A 23,187-nucleotide genomic window follows, 5' to 3' on the forward strand; every position below is an offset into this window, starting at 1 on the left:
TCAAAAGAACCAAAAAAAAAAAAAAAAGTTTCTGTCTGCCAGGCTTTAAAGAAATGCAATAATATATGGTAAGTCTTCCCTACAATTCTTAAATGAGAGTACAGAGTCCTTACATATTAACTCTTCCATGTTTTTATTTTTACTATTGAAAAAAAAAACGGGCTATCAGAACCAGATGGTGTGAGGACTTAACATGAGTGGAGATGTTTTCTCTTTTCTTCTTCTTCTGTTCTTTTTCTGAGAAAGTATTTTTTTTTTTAATGCCCATAATTTTAAGATTCAAGATACATTCTTCCTTATTACACCTTTTTGATCCATCAAGGCAGATGCAATATTTAGGTAATTTATCAGAAATAGGAGAGATTGAACAGAGCAGAGTGACATGGTAGCTTACCAGTATATTGATGAGTCAACAGAACTGCATCCTGGTGGGGCAGTTAGAAGCAATTCTACTTCCTGTGAATCTCTGTTTGGGTTAATCTGGAACCCTCTCAGGGCTGTGAACTCCTTTAATTTAGACAGGAGAAGCCAATACATTAAGGACTAAATGTTCAAAGAGCACCAGGGCCAGCTTAGTCCTTAGATTTTCTTCCATCCTCTCGTGATTACCTTGGTACATAGCTCACTTTCACTATGCAATGGGACTCTCAAATCTGTTTTTTTTTTTTTTTTAAGAATTACAGCTTGAATGTTTATTTTAAAACTAAAGGCTCTCTCTTTCTCTCTCTCCCTCTCTCTTTCATCTGTATTTTATAACCTTTCTCCCACTTGCAGTTAGAAGACTATGTCTGGCTCTTGCACATATTTATTTGAGTATATATTTGGTTATAAGTCAGCTAAACTGAAAGGGGCAGGTCATAATTTAAAATAACAAACAGCCAAAAAAGAACAGAAGGTAACAACAGTATTCTTAACCTGGGCTGAATAGCACAACTAATGGGTACATTTACGTTACTGTTCAAATAAACACTCATGGACTGGATCTACCACAAGTCTGAAGTAAGTGAGGGGTGAGGGCCAAAACACTTCCGAATGAAAGAGAAAAACAATATATTGTCATACTAGAGTAATATGTCAAAAATAAACTTTTCTATGTTTTGAAGATAAAACAATAAACTTGAACTCACATAGCCAGAAGTAGCAAGCAGCAAGAAAACAAAGAAACAAGAATGAAAACAAGGATGTGGTTACGTCTACTCTGCAAGGGAAGGACTCAAGACTGGAGTGTAGGAGTGGATGGGACAGTGCTGAAGAGAACAAGAACATAAGTCAAGCAGAAGGGTTGGGTTTCTACAGCTATCCAGTGCCACTTCTGTGCCGTTATCATAACATGCTTTTGGGAATCTTTGTTTTCCTGAGATGTTGGGATAATGTTTCTTCATATTGTATGAGGCTGTGTCTCTGTATTTTCAATTGTTAATATTGTGCTGGCAGAGAGCTAAATGCTTACCAGACTCTGGTATTGTCATTTCTGTGGCCCATCATTGGGTTTTGTAAATATTCATCCTTCCTTATCTGCCTAAAGGCAATCTAAAGATTTTTCAGAGGTTGCATTGCTGCAGAATGGTTGTACTAACTATCTGACGGCCAGTAGCTCAACAGGAAGTACTAAGGTGGAACTTCCAGGCAGAGGAGGATTCAGAGAGAAAAAAAAAAAAAAAACAGAAGCAGCAAGGAACAGGATAGACATGGACTAGAGTGGATCAGGGAAATACATAGAGCTAGCATACATAGAGTGGCAGGTTGTAGGCTAGAATAATAGGGTTGAGTTTAAACAGTAGCTAGGAGACTGTCCCAGCAAGAGGCCTAAGCTTTAAACCTTATTAGTAACCTCTGTGTCCTATTTAATATTTCTGGTGGGTCTGAGAAAATTTTCTAATTCTGACCATATGTATAAACTAAATGGGAAATACACTATCATATCTCACTGTTCAAAGATAATGGTGCCACTTGTGTTTCAGTCCTTCAAACTCTTTAAGTTGTGCTGAGTTTCTGTGGTGAATTCTGAGACCTACGCACCTCACTGGACATGGAGAAGTCAAGCTGGGGCCTTCCTAGAGGGCTTCACCCTTTAGACTAGTGTTCATGGTACTGGAAGGTACTCTGCATGCTACCAAAGGAGAAAGGAAAACACCAACATGGTGACAAAGCCCTCCATCGACAATGCTGACCAGCCTGTAAGATACACTACTGCAGTAGTGGCACAAAGCTGCTAGGAGTAACCAACCAATCTTTGATTGGATTTGAAGCCCAGTCCATGAGCCAGAAACCATACCCAACACTGCTTGGGTAGACCAAGAACCTGAGACTACATAGGACAGGCACCAAGAGCAAAATTGAATGCTGCTGATCAGCTAAAAGAATGTAGAAATAAAATGGCTCTTAATGACATTCTGCTACACTCACAGATTAGTGCTATGCCCAGCCATCATCAGAGAAGTTTCCTCCTGCAGCAGATGGGAATAAGTACAAAGATCCACGGCTAGACATTCTGTAAAGTGTGAGAGACCTTGAAACACACAGCTCTAAATAGAAAGTCTATATCAAATCCCTATCCTAAGGTCCTGGGGAACTCCATAAAAGAGAAGTTGGAAAGACTATAAGGGCCAGAGAGAGTAGAGGACATTAAGGAAACAAAGGTTTCTAAACATAGTAGGACCAACGCAGGGATGAACTCACAGAAACCTTGGCAGCAGGTCTAGGGCCAGCACGGGTCTGTACCTGTTACAGTCCAAGAGCTGAGAGAAAAAGTGGACACACATTCCCATGCCTAATGCAGGTGCTATGTTAGCTAATGATAAATACTTGCAAATGAAAACAAATAGTTTTCTACTAGCAAGTCTCACTAGGAAAATAAACCACTCTTACGGGTAGAGCTCAAAACCCGATGTTCAGCAGTAGACGGCCAACACAAAACAAATTCACTGGCATCCTTTGAAGTTCTTTGTCTCATAATGTTGTGTAAGGACACTTTCTTTTTAACCATACAGGTCTTTGGTGTGTGTATATATATGGGATTCCTGAGTGTGTGAATATGTGTGTCTCTGTGTCAATATGTGTTTTTCATGCATTGTATTTTTTATCTATATCTATTCCATGAGTTTCTTTTGTCCAATTCCAATGTATTTAATTTTCTTTCATCTTATTTTATTTTTCTTCCTCAAACAATTCCTTAGAAACACACAAGATAATTGTTTTCTAATGAGAGACAGAAAAGGGGTAGGTCTGGGTGGGAGTAGAGATGTTGAGGAACTGGGAGGAGTGGGTGGATGGAAAACTGTTTAGAATATATTGTATGTAGAAATCTACTTTTAATAAAATAAAACACATGTCTAGCTAGATGCACCAAAATGCTGTCTTTGAAATTACCAGAAGTAAAAAAGAAACACTCACCTCAAGTTTATGATGACCCTTCATGGGCGTAATAGCTAGTCAATTGTCAATGTCACAATAAAGGCTTGGTCTCTTAGCCAGGCATAGACAAGAATTCCCCATTAACCTACTTTCTATGTGGATTCTCAAACTCTAAAAAAAGTAAAGTATAAAACATAATGAAACTAAACTAAACTAGCAAACTAAAAATGGTAACAAAAACTGTTGGTTACTAGAGGTGGTAAGAGGGGGATGGAATGAAAAATGTAGGTCAAAGGACACAGAGCTACAGATGTGGAAAATGAGTCCATCTAAATAAAGGTAAATAACAGGAGGAGTATAATTAATAATATGTTGTACTCAGGACTACTGGCTCAATGATCATTCCTTGACACACACACAAAAGTAGATGTGAGGTAGCAAATATGTTAATTTGTTTGATGAAGGCAACATTTCACTGTGTCTGCACATGTCAGAATACAATGTTACATGCTTTAAAACCATACAGTACCATTTACCTTTTAAGTTACAATGTTTGTCTCAGCACCCTGTGAGTATATAATATGAAATAGCCAAGAAGAAAGACTGTACCAGGAAACAAATCTTGCCACAGCTTTGATTGGGATTTTCCATTCTTTAGAATTATGAGAAAATAAGTACTTGTGTAAGCCAAAAACAAAAGCTTGGTATACCTAATAAGTCACTTTTCCAATTGCAAAAGGAACACACAGCGAGATTGCTCCTTTAGCTTTGAGTCTGATGAGCAAAGAGAATTTGATTGTAGTGGATACAGTTTTAAAAATCATTTAATGAAGTAGTTATAGTGCTTTGGAAATTTTTGATAGATGAAGGATAGGGCTAGATGGGTGTAGCAGGTGCTTAAGTACAGCCTGGAAGAATTGAATGAAGAAAGGGCTTTATGTGGTTGATCAATACTCAAAACTCAAATTTTGAGTACATATTCCAACCACTCAAAGAGATGGAGAGAAGTCAAGACCATTTAAGAAAACTTCAGTGAGACTAACACCCTGAAGATGAAATGTTTTCTAAATGCTATAGGAGAGAATGATCATAGAGCAATTCATCATTTAAATACATACAGGGTAATTGTGCTATTTGCTATGTTGTGAGATTACATCCTGCATAGTTTTTTTTTTTTCAGTTCTATTTGCCACTTTATCAGAGGTATCCTCCTCATTTGTAGATTAAAATAGAAGACATATGGAGAAGTGAAAATGAAACTTCTGTTGCTTTACTTTCTTGGCTCCATCTATGGCCTTCCAAAGACCAGTGGTAATAATAGTTATGATTTATGGGTTTCTTGCAAAGTTCCAGGCATTGCACTAAGTACTTTGTTTGAGTTATTTCATGTAATCTTCACAGAACTTCTTTGAGAGTAGACATTCATTAATATCCTCATTTTACATATGATAAAAATTCAGCTTAAGAGGTCAAATGTCCTGTTCTGGGGTTGGGTGGGGAGAAAAAACAAACTTCAGATAAAACTAATGTTCCAGATCACTTTGCAGAAAGTATTTTAAATGAAAGTAGTAAATGATTTGCCATGATCTATGGGAGGAGTTGAGAAGGAGCAGAGCAGTGCCACCAAGAATGGACCAGAGCACACAGATGGCAAAGGAAGAGTGTGGTGAGGAATGAAATGTGACCGGTCATCATTCTGAGGTGACAGCTAGACAAAGGGCGATGACAAATCAGTTGAAGAGTTCCTCTATTTTAAAGGTACATCAAGCAGGTGCCTCTCATGGGACCTTCCTCATGGGACCATTCTAATTTACTCTAAAGCACAGTGTGCTCTAAAGGTTTGAAAAGAAAAGTGGAGCAGATCAATAATGGAGTGAGTGAATGCCATAAGTTTAAGAATGGGAATGTTAATACAATTTTCAACAAGACGGATAACGTAGATTTTAAAAATCAGCAGCTTGCATGATTAGCTTCTGTCTTGGGCACAATTCCTGCAAAGACTTAAAAGGATGACTTGAGGTACCATGTGTTCTAGAACCTTATTTGCCTGCATGTTGATTTTAACTTAAAGTCAGAAGCTGGGATTTCATTAGGCCACATACCCATCCCAGGAAACATAGTCTTATTTGAAGATTACCATCTAGGCTAAAAACACACATGAATGTATCCATATCTTTATGTATTAGAGAACTCAATGATATTTGTTGAATATTGAACACTTGAATGACATAAAGATAAACTCAAATAGTTCATTTTTATATAAACACAAAGCATCTGCTTAAGTAAATTTTATATGAAGGAAAGAGGAAACATTGTAGGATAGGGAGACCACTCAGATACTAATGTCCTTCAGGAAGTCAGACTTTCACTGCTCATAGATAAAGAAATGTGTTTTGTGAGGAGATGAACTAACTCATTAAAAGTTATTTACATTTATATTAAATTAATAAATATATTTATATAAAGGCTTATTGAGAAAAGTGTTAAGATGGAAAAAAACCGATGGTTGATGATGACAACCAGCATAGTTCCTTCAGATATCTTATGTATTCTCTCTGAGGATGTAGGAATTCACATACACACCCTCACATATAAACTAACCAACTTGTGCTTGCACATAGACACACACACATATACTTCCCCACACCCCACACACATATAAACTAACCAGTGTGTATATGCACACAGGCACACACACATTCATTTGCACATGTGCATGTATGCATGAGGACACACACATGCACATACACTCACATATAAGGTAACATATACGTGCACACACACATTCATGTGCATGTATGTGTGTACACATGAGCATACACATGCACAGGTGCACACACACACACATCCAATCTGGCTTTGCAATAGCCTATGGACAGTTTCAAGTGCTAGAAATTCGATAATAACTGTAGACTACATTGTTTTCAATCGTTAAATCTGTTGCAGGGATGTGTGCAGCAGAACAAGTCAGTCACTCTCTGGAAGGTTCTAGTCACAGCTACTTTAACCTGGATGGCTTCATGTAATGCCCTTCAGTTTTTCTGACTCCAAAATTCTACTGGAAAACAATTACAAAACCTGTCGTTTTCTAGAACTTTAGTCATATGTTCCTTTCTGGAAAAAAAGTGCTGAGCAGATATTCTAGCATTTCTATTTGAAGTGCATAGTTTTTTCCCCACTGAATCAGTGGTGCTTTATAAACTCCTAACAAATGGGTTATGATTTAATAAACTCAACTCGTTCAAAGGGAACATGAAAAATCTGAGCAATTGGCCCCAAATGCTTAACTGCTAACCTTGATTTATTGGTAACAAAAGCAATTACATATTCATGGCACTATAACCACTATCTAGACATGGTATTAATATTTATTAAAGCATTTTTCCAAGAAGAAGTGAGCTATTTTTCTAGCAAATCAAAATCCTGCATCATTTTGATTAACAAATAATATTGTTATAAGACTATGTGTGTATTACTCAGTCTTTGAATCTTCATCAAAACTCAATTTTTGATTGAATTGTAGTGAACTGTTCTAGGAATAGTTGTGTTCACTGTGATTTTGGAATAGAATGAATGTTTGAATATGGTGGAAAGTCTGACCTTGGAATGTATATAGTGTTTATTCTATTCTATTCTGTTCTGTTCTGTTCTGTTCTGTTCTGTTCCGTCCCGTCCCGTCCCGTCCCGTCCCGTCCCGTCCCATCCCATCCCATCCCATCCCACCACACCCCACCCCGCGTCTCATCCCATCCCATCTCATCCTATCCTATTTATATGTCTATTCTCCTTCAACTTATTCTCCTATAGCCATTTTACCAAGTCCTACTTAAGATGAGAACAACCCAATATTTCCCCCAGATTATTGTGCCTATACATGTTGGAATGTATTCAGTCACATATCTGCTAGGTTTTGTAGCACAGATATATAAGTTCCACAGTACATAAAAGCGCCCTGGGTTCAGCGATCACTCTCCCTTGCACAAGGCTGGTTGCCAGTTTTTCTTCAGCTCATTTTTTCCTTTCTAATTTCCTTTAAATCTTATTTCTTTCCCACAAATTATGAGGCAAACTGGCTGCACTGTGGCAATCCTCAGTACCAATAAATCAAACGTTCCATAAAACCACACGGTTCCTTGCTGATGGCACTTCAAGAAGAAAGTTATTAAATCATCACTCATTTAATATGAATGTTAGGATGCTCAATTACATCTCTACATACTTGTCTACTCTGGTCATAGTGTAGAAATTTAGATATTGTACAGAAGAGCTAGGCTGGGTGTCATTGAATTTTAAGATATAATTGATATTGTTCATTAACTGTTATCATATTAAAATATTCAAATAGATGGGTAGATAATTTTCAGGAATCCCTATTTCCCTTAACTACACACTCGCAGGGTTTGGTGTCATGGCATGAAGGAAAAAAGTTCTCTGTGCTTAGAGAAGACAGCTAAAGAAGCCTTATTGCAAATCTTATGGAGTCAAACTCCTTAATTCATCTCTGCAATCCCATAGCTCACATTATAGATACATAAGCCTGCAACAAGCTATAGTTTAATGAGAAAGATCAATGCTTACTTATTTATTGGAGAGGAGAGAAGAGATACACTGTGTAATTGAAACAAGATGGACATTTCTACAGGCCAATGGGCAGATCCTTTGCTTTCTTGCAGGTGACATCTTTGGAGTGGAGTTACCTGTAGTATAACAGGCTCTGAGACTAGGACACTGATTCTTTTTCCAAAGAACACTAATTGGTCAACAAAAGTACAGAAGATGAGTATGTAAGACTTCAAAGTTTTGCCAGGTATGGTGATGCACACCTTTAACCCAAGTACTCAGGAGGATTTCTGTGAGTTTGAGGCCAGCCTGATCTACAAAGCAAGTTCCAGGACAGCCAGGACTGCACAGAGAGACCTAGTCTAAAAGCAAACAAACAAACAAACAAACAACAAAACATAAAAGACCGGAGAACCTGGCTATGTTTTGTTAAACTTTAGCTCTATCACCAACTATGAGTATGCATTTCTATTTGGATAGAAATTGGGCCTCTTTGGAACAAAATGTTGGCCTATCTTCTTGCAGAATCCTATTCAGTGAACCACTGTTTGCACTGAATGATGGCTTGTCGAATGTGTGTGCTGTGTGAGATATCTAAGACAGATAACAATGTTCTCAGTATCGAGTCATGTGTTTATCATCAATGTCTCCATAATTATGATGTCAATCACAATGGTTTAAACACTGCATATTACAATCTACACAAACATCCATGACAGTGGTTTCAGCTTATTGGAAGATGACAAACAAAGCATATGGACCCTAAGTAGTTCTCTTGCTCAGGGACCAGTAACTAACATTCCTCCATTAAAATTGACTTTGCTGTAACCACTTCCTCCTTCTCTATTTATTTTAATTTTTACAAATATAAACATATTGTCCATATTCATAATAAATATGTATATATGTAATCATTAGCAAATGAAGGTGAAAATTTCAAATATCAAAAATAATAAAGGGAGAGATGAAATTTAAAGAAGTGGTGGGTAAGGTTGAGGAGATTTAAATAAATCTTTTTTCACCATAGCCTGTCATTAAGCATACATTTCACCACTTCTTGTTTCCAAGCAGACTTCTCTACTTGGTCATCTGCATGGAGAACTGTTGGAGTCACTGTCAGGTGTGATGTAGGTGTTAGGATGCATCACTGTCCTGTACCTGTGGGAGCCAGCACACTTCAGCTCTAGTTACGGTTTCTCCAGACATTGTCAACACTTCCCTGGTGGATAGAGTCACTGCCTCATTGAGAACTCCTGGTGCAGTGTCCATTACAGATAAGAGGGTAGAAAACTATATAATCCATTTATCCCATAGATGGCACTCTTGTTCAAGAACACGCTTCTCTGAAAGGGTAAAGGTGCACACATCTAACTGAAAGGAATTACAGTGTTAGCTCATCAGTCCTTAAATCAACTGCAAATTACCCCTTAGTTCTGTTTCCATCTGAATCACCAGGAGTTGAACAGCGCTGGGTAGCTCTGCTTGGTGATGCTGCCTTGATCTTCTCTGGGCTGGCTAGAAATGCTAATTCTAAGTGTGGAAGGTTCTGGTTTTTGTGAAGAGTGCTCATCCTGAGGGGCAACCAGGAAAGCCTGGTGAGCGCCAAAGTCTGAAGAGCATTCCATGCAGCAGACTGTTCACATGCATTCAGTCTTGCAAAAGTGCTTCTTGTTGTCCTTTACATTTTGTTTTAAATTTGCTTTTATTGTTTGATGTGGTCTGTGGTACACACCTCATTTCTTCCTGCCTATCTATAGCCTTAATTATTGCCAGCATTTAGCTCATACAACAGAAGTTCCAAGAATTTTTTTGGTCAATGAGTCAACACTAACTTAGGAAGTAGAATTGTAGGGCTTCAACACATAGGCTTTGAATAATAAGTATATAACTTCTGATAAAATACCTTATTATCCAGAAAAAACTGTGTACCCTGAACACCTAAAAATTTTGCTCAGACACCCCTATGGCAAGTTCTGGTTCTCATTTTTCAGCTTGGGGTCAGGTTTTTGTATTTCAAAGCCAAAGAAGTACTCTCGTCATAGTCTACACTGCAGGCCTCATGGTTTATCTCTTCCATATGTGAAATGAGTTACTGGTAGTTGCTGGAGAGAGTGGGGCAGGCAATATTCTCTTGTGTTGCCACTAGCTGCAGAAGTCAGATGAGATGCCTCAGCCCTGGGAATTGTCAGCCCGGCCTGGTTATTATCCATAAACTTTCTCACTTTTAAAAAGACTTGCGTTGTTCAAATAAACACCCTTGAGGCCAGAGGTTCACATCATCAGGGAATTCATTAGTTCACTACATACTCTTAAAGATCTACCATGTAAATGTTGCTCCGTTTTAGGCAAGGATGTTATTCCCAGGTACAAGGCACCCCCTAAAAGCACACGGGCCTATTTGCAGGAAACCATCTGTGGAAGGCTGCTTCTCAACACTCCATAGTCTCCTTTCAGAATCTCCCTAGGGACCACTTTTTCCCTTTACATCATCAGCAACAACAGGACCCTGTGATAGGATGTAACACCTCTAAAGGGATATGAGGAACTCAGTAAAGCAAACCTGTAAAGGACGTCTAAGACCAGCAGCAAACAGAAGTATGAGTTTAGTGCACTGAAGAACCTGAACAAGGTTAACGGTGCTACCTGCATCTATAGTTTATCTCTTTGAGTGACTTTTTGCACATTCAGCTCACCTGGAACCACTGTTTTATGGCAGAGGTTCCCAATCTAGGTCAGGAATTGTTATCATGTGAGAGAGATTAAAAATACTGCTGAAAGGAGCTGGAGAGACGACTCAGCATTTAAGAGTACTTGTTGCTCTTGCAGAGAGAATTTGATCTTGGCTTCCAGTACCCACATGGTGACTCACAACTACCTATAACTTCAATTCCAGGGGCTTCAGTGTCTTCTGCTGACTTCCTCAGGAGAGGAGGCACACATATGTTGTGCTTATATAAAATGCAAGTAACAAGTTATGGAACAGACAGAGATGTCCACCAACAGAGGAATGGTTAGAAAATATGTGGTATGTAAACACAAAGGGGAATTTGTCAGTGTTAAAAAGAGCAAAGTGATAATATTTGTAAGAAAAGTCACCTGGAGATAATTATCTTAAACTAATTAAGTCAGTTTCAGAAAGACAAAGGTCACATTTTCTCCACTTTATAGACCTCACATTTGATGCAGTTACATGGAATAATTTAAGTATACATTGCATAAAACTGGAGGTAAAATGTCTAGGGAAGCGAAGGGAACGAACTAGGATGCTAAGGGGTGAGGAGGATATAAGGTGGTATGATTTATGAGTATATTTCATACTTAAAATACTTTATATATTTATATTAAAAAGTCCTTATCAACCCAAGTGCTTCACACAATGAATATAGACCAGTTAAAATATAAAAAACAAACATGAAGGAAAGACTGTTGAAGATCTCTGCCCTAGAGATTCTGATTTTATTATTTTGAAGTGGAATTTTCCCTGTGGACATGTATTCTGTTCTTTAGCTGCGTTCCTCAATTCTCACTATATGTTGAAATAAACTGAGGACACAGTATCTTAATGCCTCTGACCCATCTCAGACATTGAATATCTGCAAAAGTACCAGCAGCCACCCCATTTGAATGTTTCTCAGTGTCTGAACATAATTTATGGGGCCCACTGGTGGAATATAGCTATTTTAATGTGGAAACAACCACACTGGCAATCACAAAGACAGAACAATGTAATGCACACTGGCATGGGCCTTTCTGTAACAAGAATCAAGAATTAGTCCTTTCTTCCAGAATCCATGAGAAGGAGTGTGTTTGTGTGTGTGTGTTCTATACATGTATCTGTCTATCCATTTAAGTATGCATTATGCAATAATTGACAAGGCAGGCTTTCTAGAGCTACATGAACATGGACAGGAAGTTCATAACTAAGAAAAAATAAATTTGGCATCTCAAGCTTCTCTTTTTTTATTAGATGTTTTCTTTATTTACAATATCTCCTTTCCCAGGTTCCCCTCCCCCCCCAAAAAAAAGAAAAAAGAAAAAGAAAAAATAAAATAAAATAAAATAAAATAAAATACACAAAAACTAAAACAAACTCCTGTTCCCTTCCCCCTCCCCCTGCTCACCATCCCACCCCCTCCTGCTTACTGGTCCTGGCATTCCCCTACACTTAATACCTCCTGTATGCATAGTGTTTTCTAAGAAAATGAGACAAGTAAAATGATTCCAGAATCTTGTAGTTCTAAAAGAAAACATCACCTTACTAGAACTAATAATGCTTAACAAATTAATATTGGGAAGCAAGATCAAAGACCTAGATTTTGGCTCATGTCTCTAAATATATGTGACCTATAAAAGTTTATACCTTTCAACAGGTGCTTACCATTGAAGGTAGTTGGAGATATTCTCCTTGTGTATTCATTCTCCCTTATAATTTCTTTTTCCTTGGAATAGCTTCATAGTGTCCATCCTATATATTTTGTATTCACTCCCAGCCTGTGGCCTGGATCTATGAATGAACCCATTCTTGTCTTTCCTAAATATCTCACCCCAACATATGTCTGTGTAGGGAGCCGGCATTCACCATGGCAAGATGGCGCCTACTTCCGCTGTCGAGTAAACAACTGTTTGCGCATGTGCATAGAGAACTGTTTGCACATGTGCAGTAGAGTGAAAAGACGCCATGTCACGGCCCATTCTGGGGCGTTATGTAGGGTAATGAGCGGACAGCCAATCATGGGCAGACACGCCACGCTGTGGGCAGACACGCCGCACTGTGGTGTATATAAGCAGTGCGGATTTTGGGCTTGATCTCTTTTCCCTCTGGGAGAGGGCAGTAAGGAACCTAGTGTGACCGCGTGTCTTCTTCCCGGCGAGACGACTGTGCGGGCTACATGTCTGATTTTCTACCTTGTCTTCTAAAGTCTTCAGAGACAACTGATATGCCAGAAAAAATTTAGAGGTGACTAGCCAGTGACAAATGATTATAAAATCATCTTTCCTTTCAAGAATGAATGATTGTAAGGAAAATGTCCAGAAAGTTTATTTCCACATAGAAACTGGAGAGTCTGGGGGAACTCTCTGTCGTGACTCTCAACTAACCCCGGAGTGGACAGCTGCTGGTTCTACCTCCGATTCGCTTCGTCTTGTGGCCACTTTCCTGCTGCAGAGAAGGAGCAGGTCCTCTTTCTTTACTCTGGGAAGTGTTAACATTGAAAAGGGTAAAAGTGGTAGAACTCCAAGATTTTACTCCTTTGCAAACAATAATTCATTTTCACGGAATTCTTTTTTTTTTTAAATAGTTAAACAGACATCAAGTTGTTCTGTGAAAGTAATGGTATTTCTAAAAACAAGCAGTGATATATGTCATTCTATTAAATTAAGAGAAAACTACCCAGAATACTCATCTAAGTTCATACATTAGATCGTGGATCATGTAGAGATACTGGGAGACAGCATGGAAATTTTCCAAAGTGTTAAAATAGAGCCTCCACATAACCCAGCATCCCACTTGGAGAGCCTGTGCTGCAGAAATGAAATCAGAATATCAAAGAGACCTCTGCACTTCCATATTTATTGGGGTATTATTCCTTGTATCCAAGATATGTGAACAACCAAAGTCACCCTCTTTTGCTCTCCCCTCCCCCATCCTGACGGGGGCATATTAGTCAAAGATGAAAATCTTCCAGCATGACCACACATATGAAAGGGAAAGAGCACGTGATGTGTGAAATAAGCACTGCAGAATCTCACTCATGAATGAAATCTACAATAGTCAAGCCCACAGAAGAAGGGAGGGAATATAATTAGCTATATCTGGAGGGGGAGATAATATATGAAGTGTTTATTACATGAGCTAAAAACATTCTGAATCCTACTAAGTAATATTGCTAATATCTATACTTCAAATGTGTTAAGAGGACAGATCATAAATGTCTTCACACACACACATACACACACACACACACACACACACACACACCTCTAAGGAAAGAAGAGAGATGTTAGTATAAGCAATAATTGTTATTTTAATTGACTTTACTGTGGTGACTAATTTTATAATGCATTCATATTTTAATATGTTAAGTTGTACACAACATACACACAATGATGCTGGAAATGTAAGTGATCAAATTCTTCATGTTAGGCAAGCATTCTAATACTGGCATATACTCCAATCCACAATGCTAATGTGTTAATTATAACTTAATAATGATGGACAGGAACTGGAACAGGTGAATGGAGCAGCTGGATCTCTAAACTGCAGTTAAAGTGAGTGCAGTTTACACAAAGATGCCTGAGGTCACCAAAGCATTTATCTCTCTCACCAGTTATAATTACACCACTTTTACATGCTAAGACATCCTCTGCAGAATGGATTTTAACTTTTTTTTTTTGATAGATGAGCTTTTAGCTTCATAAATACAAGTGTATTACTCATACCATATTTATGTCAGGATTATTTTAGATGCTGAGACAACTAAGGAGAGACAGGATAAAAATTTCTCCTACCCTCCTCCTTTTCTTATTTTATATTTTGCCACCCATGAGATTTTGTATCTGGGAGAGCAGTATATGTGCACATACACATGTATAGGTGCACACAGATGTGTACACAGAAGCCAGAGAAGGGCATTGTGTATCACTCTGTTCTTTATTCTTTTAAGACAAGTCTCTTCCTGAACCTGGGCCTGCCATTTTGGCTTGGGTGGCCAGCAATCAACCTGTCTGTTCACCTCCTTGGGACATCAGTACTGAAGTTGCAGGCTCACCCATTCCTGACCTCTTTTTGAGATCATAATACAATTACATTTATTTTTCCTCTCTCTTTTCTCACCTCAAGCCCTACTATGTAAGCCTTTTGATTTTTCCCCCCCATCCTTGAAACACTCACATGTGGGCATGCAGGGACACACACACACACACACACACACACACACACACACAGATTTCAGTCTGTATAAAGTTGTTCACATGTAAGGCTGACCATTAGGTATTGAATAAGTATTGGTGGACTCTTCTTGCCTTTTTGTATCAGAGCTGGATATATGAACTCGCTTCATCATGCTTGAACAGTGCTGTTTTCCACTAAGCTTGTGTAGACACAAACACTCAAGAGATTTTAAGAAATGATGAAAGAAAACCAAGACAAACCAAACATGAGAAAAAACAAACTCCCCCAAGAAATTAAGCAACAAACGAAAACCAAAACCAAACCAAACCAAACCAAAACAAAAAACCCAAAAACCTCTGGGAACATAGAGTGATCAGCAGCAAGAAGGAATAAATGTAAGTAAAGACAGCTAAAAAGAACTGTCAGAGACATTCATATCCAAAAAGAAGCCAGTATAGTGAGGGAATGTATTCAAGTTAACACATCTAGGAATAACTTCAAAATCAAAAAGTATTTCCTTAAACCAGCAAGATAGATATACTCTTTTATTCTTTTTGGCAGAAAGTTACACTCTATCAATGCCCCTAATTACCCACAAGACAACATAAAGCATAAATGTCTTGTTTAAGGAAAAAACACTGACTAGATAATTTTTCCACTTGTCTGTTCATTTTTGATGAGTATTTGTATTTATTTGTGAGGTATAATGTTATATTTAAGTTTATGTGTTTATTGGGCCATGGTCAATTCACTGTAATTATCCTCAAATTTTAATCATTTCTCTTTAGTGAGTGTATTCAAATTCCTTTCTTTTCATGATCATGAAACATGTGCACTGCACTGGTGTCAGTTATGAACACTTTGCTGTTCATAGGATTCCAGATCATATTCTTCCTCTCAGTTGGTGGCACGTGACCATGGAACAAACTCTTCCCACTGCAGCTTGTATTCTCTCCACTCTCTGACAACCACAGCACTCTACTCTATGAGATCCACCTGTTTAGATTTCACTCTTGAGACTGTGTCATGTTTGTTTTTATGAATTTGGCTTCACTTCACCTAATTTCATTCAGATCTATACAGCTTGTTACAAATGGCAGTATATTATGGTTTTTTTTTTTTGTAGCTAAATAGAAAACACTGTACCTATGTCGTGTTTTATTTATCTATTTGTCTGTTTCTAGATATGGCCTGATAGTGAATGATGATATATTAAACATGACAATACATAATTTTTTCCTAATGAAATAATTTCATTTCTTTGGGCTGTATATCCAACAGTAAGGTTTCTGGGTCATATGGAATTTCAGTTTTCAGTTCTTAAGGAAACTCGAACTGTTCTCCAATAGCAGAAGAACTGGTTTACATTCTTCCGTAGCCAAATGGCATCTTGAGCAAAAGAACAAAGCTGGTGTCATTACCTACCTAAAAATATGTGACAAAGATTAAGTCATCAAAACAGCCACTTTTAAAACTCACACTGAACAGAAGAATAGAATAGAGAACCCAGAAGAAGCCCTGTCTATCGCAAATCGACATTTTAGTAAAAGGATCTAAGAACACACCAATGAAGAAAGGACAATATTTTACACATAGTCCTGGGACACTTTGAATGCAGATGTATGAGCTAGACACCCATCTTTTTTGGTTTACAACTATCAATTGGAAATGGATTAAAAAATTGTGCTTCATATCACAAACTATGGGACTTCTAGAAGAAAACATAGAAGATAAGTTTCAGAGCATTGGATAAAACATGGATACTTGAACCCTATATTGATTGAAAAAGAAAATAAAAATTTAATTCTTAGGACTATATTTAACTCAAAAAGACTCTCAATCAAAGGAATCAACTGATCAGAGAAGCCAGTTAATGGTAGAAAATATTTGCAAATTGTACATACAACAAGAGACTAGTATCTAGAAAACACAGGGATTCAAAATAATCAAATAATCAAATTTTAAATCACAAGGAAGTCTGAATAGACATTTCTTTTTTTTTTTTTTTTGGATTGTAGTTCTTTTTTTTTTATTAGATATTTTCTTTATTTACATGTAAATTTCTCCATTCCCAGTTTCCCCTCCAAAAAACAAATAAACAAACAAAAACAACAAAAACAAACCTCTGTTGCCTCCCCCCTCCCCATGCCTGCCACCCCACCCTCTCCCACTTATTGACCCTGGCATTCTCCTACACTGGGGCAGAAAGAACACACACACACACACACACACACACACACACACACATGCACACACACAGCTTCTGATAAAGGAAAAAGATAAATAATGATAAGCAGTAAAGGAATGGAAGTCAAAACCACAATGGGATGCCACTGCACTCTAGGTGAATGGTTATTATTGAGAGGACAAAATATTAACAACTTCTGTAAAGTATTTGGAGAAGAAGGAACACTCATATGTTGTTCCTGAGAATGTCATTTCTCCTGAAGATCAACAAGACAATCAAATCCCCAACCCACCACAGGTTTCACACATCACATCCTTGTCTATGTCAAATATCTATCTAAGGACAGAAAATTAACAACTGAGCCTGGTGTAGGCCAAACCATGCAAAGCAGTGTAGAAAATATTGTCACACTGCTGTAGCCCAGTACAATTTACAACAAAAAGATATTAGAAACACGTGAAAGGAAATTCTGAGATTCCCCCATTGGCCCTTCGATTAAAAGATCGTGCCTTAATTCTCCATAGTTACTATTTAGCAGTATTTTATGGCCTTATAGGAGAAGGTAATACACAAATATAACAAAAAATTTTAAAAGTACACGAGTGTAACAATTAGTATGAAGTTTACGTTTTTATCAGTCTGCCTTTTAGCAGTAAACTTAAGTTGTTCTTTGGCTCCATCTACCCCAGAGAGTGGCAGACTGAATGAAAGGCTGAGTGTCAAGAGAGAAGCCAGTTGCTGTGTTTCCTCCTTGCAAAAGCATTAGGCTGCCCCCTTCTTACACTCAAAGAATGTTGGAACAAAATTTCAGAAATATGTGAAAGTTAAATTTGGGTCTGAGTCAGTTCTTCAGCATTGTCTTGCCTGATGAACATTTTCACATCAGGTGTTATATAAGAGCTTCGCTAATGTTCCCAAAGGTCACCATGATTTATTGTAGCTCAATGAACATATCTAACTGTGATGCTCCAGTGAGTGTGTGAATTAAAATTTATTCAAAATTCTATATAAATTCAAACAGGCTGAGATTACCTCTTCTCTAGGTCTGCGGCTGTATAAATGAATTTCCATGAGAAATTTATTAAATGAATATTATGGCATTTTCAAAAGATTCACATGCGCCAAAAATTCACTGATATCTCATTCTACTAATCATAGACTGTATAGGGGACTGTTTGAAGTGGGAAAGTTTTTAATTTCGACATTATAAGTCATGGAACTTTTAAATTCTATACTCAAGTTTTTTTTTAAATGAATAACATAAAATTTTCTTTCTGATACATAATAATTACATATAATTTTGAACTACAATGTGATTTTTTCCCCATGTAATGATTTTACAACACTCAAATATTGGGTTAAACATATTCATCTGCTCAAGTATTTATCACTGCTCTGTTATAAAGGTAAGGAAGAGGACATTTCTCTGGATCTTGATCTATAGGCGCTTTCACCTTAGCCTTCTTGTCTCCTGGAAAGTGAAAATTGACAGTTTGTGATTTCGTTATACTAGTCTAAGTTATGATTACATTATCACTCATTTAAGAAAATGATGTAGCACATAAATACAGAGACCTGCAGCCAAATATTGTACCTACAGAGGGAAACTTTGGAAGGCTCAGCTCTAATGGGATGTTCCCATCAAACGCCTCTCCTCAGAGCTCAGAGAACCCCATAGAAGAGGAGGCAGGAGGAGTGTGTGAGACCAAGGGGTGGAGAACATCAGGAAAACAAGGTCCTCTAAACCACGTGAGCATCTTATATGAACTGGGAGAGAGTGAAAACGAAAGCGAAGAGCCTACATGGATCTGCACCAGGTCCTCTCTGTATGTATTACAGCCTTCAATTTTGTGTTTTTATGGGACCCTGGAATGTGTGAATGAATCGATCTCTGATTCTTGTGCCTTCTCTTGGGGATCTTTTCCTTCTCTAGGTTTGTCTTATCTAAACTTGAAGTGATGGTTTTTTTTTTCTTATATTTTATGTTATTTTGTTATGGTTTGTTAAAATGTTTCTGAAGTTAAAAAATAAACTCTATAATTTGCTAAAGTTCAAATAAAAAAGAAAATATTGTCTTATATAATGAATTAACTTAAATGGTATTTCCCATTTTTATAAACTTATTTTTTCAAATACTTTAGATGCAAATTATCATATAGATATATCCATTTACTTGGACACTTCGTATTGTTTTCATTGTTACTTTTTCTGTTAGCATAAACAATGACATGATGAACTTTCTCAAATGCCAGTCATCCATTCTCAGAAAAGGATTCTATAAATACGTTAAGGTTTTCATTAATGAATCTCCTCAAGGAGATTGTCCCCTGTTCTGCCTGCTGCTCACTACTGCAGCAATACTGTAAGAATCTCTTCCCAGATGCACACTTACAGATTCAAAATTTAAAACATTTCATTCTGTTTGGTTTTAATAACCATTTCCTAATTTATCAGTATTGGAGATTGGAATTTGCATTTTTGGCTGTGTTTAATATCATCAAATAGTAGTAGTGTATGTCTAATGCTTCAAGCTATTGGACAGTAGAAGAGGGGAGAATGACCTGTGTCTCATTTTTCAAAATACCCCCAAATCTTGCAACATTGCTGTCTGCCTTGTTTGGTTCTTTTAGTTCTTTCATAATTTTTTCCCTGCCATCCTGGCTCCTATAGCTGAATATAATTGAAGAGTTCTCCTCCCACCACCACAACCAAAAGAAGGAAAATAAAATAAAAGTCTCATGTATTAGAGGTTAGAGTAGCAAGAAGAACTAAGGGAACATTTAAGAACAATCTAACTAAGTATCGAATTAATAACTACAAAAGTGGTCAACATCCTTGGTCATTAAGGAAATGAAGATTAAACCGACTTTGAGGTTCTATCTTATCCCACTCAGGGTGGCTTTCATCAAGATTAAGGACAACAGATGTTGTAGAGGATACAGGTGAAGAGAAGACCTTATTCATTGCTGGTAGGTCAGTATCTAGTATTGCCTTTATGGAAATCATCATGGAGGTGTCTCTTAAAAAACTAAAAACAGACGGATGGATCAACCTAACACAATGGAAATAGGACATTTAAGCAATCCATGGTGACTGACACAAAAGAAGACAAGAGTAGCAAAAGTGAGGGAACAAAATCTGGACTGCCTGGTAACATGAATAAGTCCCCCCTTAAGAGTGATTGCCTTACATAAGAATAGTTTAAACTTTGTAATTAAAAATGAGAATCTGTATAAAGGAGTTTTAAAAATTATCCAATGTTTTATCTATAAAAATTCATTTCCAATACAAGGATAAATTTGAAAATGAAGGGAAAATGTAGTATCAAGAACAGATAAACAAACAAGAGAGGGTAAATAGTCATTAAAATTGTAAAGTTTACAGGACACCTAAAAGACATTATATTATAACAAATGCCAATACAGCAAGAATATATAAACACTAAAACCTTTTATATAGATAAAAGATATAAATATATTAAGCATAATTTAATAAATTAAGGAGAAAAATCGATAAATCTTTAATAACAGCTGGAGATTTTAACGTCCAGCCATTAGTTACAGAACAATCAGACAGGAAAGGACAGGGGAAGAAAAAGAGAGCTCAGATGACAGCAGACCAGCTAGATCGAATAGACAGAGCACTATTACACCGGTAACAGTGCACTGGTTATTCATAAATGTGCTTGGACGATTTCTGAAAGAAACTTGAACGTTGTACATTGTTGGTGGGAATGGTAAGTGGTATAGCTGCTGCAGAAAACAGAATGATGGATATTCAAAAAAATTAAAATGAGATGACTGTAAGATCCAACAATTTCACTTCTGGAACTAACCCACACGGAACTGAGAAGTAGAGTCTTAATGAGATCTGTACACACCCATGTTTATGGTCATATTATTCATAATAGCTGAAACATGGAAGCAACCCAAAGGTACATCAATGAGTGAATGAGCACCCGAAATGTAGCACACATCTACAATGGAATACTATTCAGCCTTACAATGAAACAAAGTGCTTAGATGTGCATTGTGATTGTGCAAATGAAAGAACGTTAAGGAACTTAGGATACATGAAATAAGGCAGCTATGAAATGACAAATGCTGTATAATTTCTTTTATATGAGGTACTTAGAGTAGTCAAAAATCATAAAATTGAAAAGTACAATGGTGGCTGCCAGGGTCTGGAAAGAGAGGAAAATGGAGAGTTATTGTTTAATGAGTATAGAGTTTCATTTTTTGAGATGAAATGAGTTCTGCAGATGGATAGTGGTGCAGGTTTCCCAGGAATATGGATGCACTTAATGCGACAGAGCCGTATACTTGACGACGACCGGGATGGTAAATTTTGCACTATGTGTGTCTCAGCACATTTTTATTATAAAATAAAATCAATAGTAAATTATCCACTGGTGGCCTTCCTTCAAAAAGATAACCCTATCTTCTTTTTAATTTCTATACCAAGGTAACCATCAGCTGAAACCACAGAACATATTGTGTACCACATCACAGCACAGTTTACTTAATCAGAAAAATGTCCACAAATTCAGCAATGGGAATACACACTGCTAGAAGTGAAGTATGTCATTTGAGCCTCCTCTTGGGTTTTCTCTTCAGACTGCTCTGAGCCATCCTTGCCTTGAATAGCTAATTTCTAAGCTATAGCAGAGGCCTAATTACAGTCTCCCAACTGGGCAACTTGTGTGGAATTGGATGAGGTTGAAAAAGGAATGTCAGCGAACACATTAATTCTTGAAAATCTTCAAAACTCAATGGTCTGTGAAAGACCACATGCATGTCTTCTTTGGGTTTCCAAACCACAATAGATGTACTGGGAATGATTATTCCTAAGCTCCTGCAATAAATGAAATGTAAGGCATTTCCAACGAGTAATGAATTCATGGTGAAAAAATAATTCCACGTATTTGCTATCTCATCCTAGGTGGGTATGCTTTTCAACCTCCCCAAACCAAAATGAATATTCAGCATAAGAAACATGTAGGAGGTGTACTTATAATATTTACAAATAAAGATGTTATGGTTCTGAGAGCACTGAGAATTTTGACAGTATCTCAGTTTGGGTATAGTGAGTGATATTAAAGCCATTAAAAGCAAAGATTTACATTCTCTTATCTATTCTACCTTATAGAGATATTTTTCCTTTCTCCTCTTCACTCAGTCTGTCTAATGTTGACAGAGAGAGAGACAAACATCAAATTAAAAAAAAAAACTACTTGAAATACTGTTCACCCAAAGGTTAGATTACTTAATATCATGATCTATTGTTTTCATTATATTTTGTTGATTGGGGGGAGGATGCTGAGGCCATAAAGCGTGTGTGGAGGTCAGAGAACAATTTGTAAAAATTGGTTTTCTTCTTCTTCCGTGTGTCCAGGGGCACTTGTGTTGTTAGACATGGTGGCAGGCACCTTTACTTTCAGGTTTTTTTTTTAAAGACTTCATTATGGTCCTTCTACTTCAATTCAAAGACTCTATTTCTGAAATCAGATTCCTTAAATAGGATTTTAGTGCATTGGCTTCAGTATCTTACAAAAACTAGACTTTTTAGGAAATTAAGAGTGTTTGGTTTGTGTCAAGGTGACAAATACTTGCAATAAATCAATTTAGGTGGAAGCAAGTTTTATTTTGTCTGACAGTTTCAATGATATCAATCTATAGTTGTTCATCTCTATCCAGCTGGTTCCATGGCAGTGCAGAACAACATGGGAGAAGACAGGATAGGACTCATCTGTTTGTTTTCATGTTACTCTGGGCAGCAAAAAGAAATTGTACAAGCTTCAGCTGCATTACCTCTTAAAAAGCACATTGCCAGTAACCTGGCTTCCTTCCATCAGGCCCATCCACCTAAGGGTTCTATTACCTGCATTATCTAATTATACTTTCCTTACCAAGGCTGGTAAATAATTATTTAAAACATATAACTTTGAGGGACATTTATTTTATTTTATTTTTTTGGAGGGGAAACTGGGAAAGGAGATATCATAGGACATGTAAATAAAGAAAATATCTAATAAAAATAAAGAGTCAAACAACAGTGAATGGCCTGAGCAAAAGCCCACATAAACAGAAAAAAAGAAGTAAGAATCTAGGAGAGTCAGGGACATTGAGGTCAGTTTATGACAAAATAATCTACAGCTTCAGTGCAAACTCTAGGAAATGTCCATCAGATCATTGCA

General features: G+C 37.2%; 1 long non-coding RNA gene across 1 annotated transcript in view; it reads right to left on the reverse strand.

The window, feature by feature from the left end:
* The window catches only part of LOC116083497, a 47,287-nt gene extending 34,810 nt beyond the window's left edge, over window positions 1-12,477 (reverse strand). Inside the window, exon 1 of the long non-coding RNA XR_004115749.1 lies at window positions 12,293-12,477. This is a non-coding gene — a long non-coding RNA (uncharacterized LOC116083497). The remainder of the gene's footprint in view (window positions 1-12,292) is intronic.
* Between the last annotated feature and the right edge of the window lie 10,710 nt (window positions 12,478-23,187).

The sequence above is a fragment of the Mastomys coucha genome, unplaced genomic scaffold (assembly GCF_008632895.1).
Source record: "Mastomys coucha isolate ucsf_1 unplaced genomic scaffold, UCSF_Mcou_1 pScaffold8, whole genome shotgun sequence".
Classification (NCBI taxonomy): domain Eukaryota; kingdom Metazoa; phylum Chordata; class Mammalia; order Rodentia; family Muridae; genus Mastomys; species Mastomys coucha.